The 1,106-nt window shown below is 42.6% G+C and overlaps 1 protein-coding gene across 5 annotated transcripts in view; it reads left to right on the top strand.

The window, feature by feature from the left end:
• The window catches only part of LOC108247458 (ankyrin repeat and SOCS box protein 15), an 85,945-nt gene that overhangs the window by 25,669 nt on the left and 59,170 nt on the right, over nt 1–1,106 (top strand). The gene's annotated exons all lie outside the window — the stretch shown is intronic.

The raw sequence follows: 1,106 nt of genomic DNA, 5'->3' as shown, positions 1-1,106 counted from the left end.
GGGGGGGGGGGGGGGTCACGCTATGTTGTCCCACATTGACATTCCCAAATGTTGGCAAGTATGTAAACTATGGTGAGCTTTTGAAAACAAATTACTTAGCAAACCCAATTCCAATGAAGTTGTGATACACCTTTCCTTTTAACAACACTCAATAAGCATTTGAGAACTGAGGACACTAAATTTGAAGCTTTGTAGGGGGAATCTTTCCCATTCTTACTTGATGTGCAACTTCAGTTGCTCAACAGTCTGGGGTTTCCATTGTCGTATTTTGCGCCTCATAATGCGTCACACATTTTCAATGGGAGACAGGCCTAGATTGCATGTAGGCCAGTCTAGTACCCACACTCTTTTACTGCGAAGCCACACTGTTGTAACACATGCAGAATGTGGCTGGCATTGTCTTGCTGAAATAAGCATGGACATCCCTGAAAAAGACGTTGCTTGGATGCCAGCATATGTTGCTCCAAAACCTATATGTACCTTTCAGCATTAATGGTGCCTTCACAGATGTTCAAGTTAACCATGCCATGGGCACTAACACACCCCATACCATCAGAGATGCTGGCTTTTGAAGTTTGCACTTATAACAATCTGGACAGTCCTTTTCCTCTATGGCCCGAAAGACACGACGACCATGATTTCTGAAAACAATTTGAAATGTGGACTCGTCAGACCACAGGACACTTTTCCACTTTGCATCAGTCCATTTCAGATGAGCTCAGGCCCAGAGAAGCCGGCAGCATTTCTGGATGTTGTTGATATATGGCTTTTGCTTTGCATTGTAGAATTTTAACTTGCACTTGTAGATGTAGCGATGAACTGAGTTCACTGACAATGTTTTTCTGAAGTGTTCCTGAGCCCATGTGGTAATATCCATTACAGAATGATGTTGGTTTTTAATTTGAATTTTTAATTGAATCTTTTGATGATATTATAAACTGTAGATGATGAAATCCCTAAAATCCTGACAATTGTATGTTGAGAAACGTTGTTCTTAAACTGTTGGACTATTTGATAAAGCAGTTGTTCACAAAGTGGTGAACCCTGTCTCATTCTTGCATCCGTGGGCACATGGGGGCACAGATGGCACTGGGGGGGGGGGGGGG

This window comes from Kryptolebias marmoratus, linkage group LG17 (assembly GCF_001649575.2).
Source record: "Kryptolebias marmoratus isolate JLee-2015 linkage group LG17, ASM164957v2, whole genome shotgun sequence".
Classification (NCBI taxonomy): Eukaryota; Metazoa; Chordata; class Actinopteri; order Cyprinodontiformes; family Rivulidae; genus Kryptolebias; species Kryptolebias marmoratus.
Note: the sequence above shows the minus strand (reverse complement) of the source record. Positions and strands in the feature narration are given on the sequence as shown.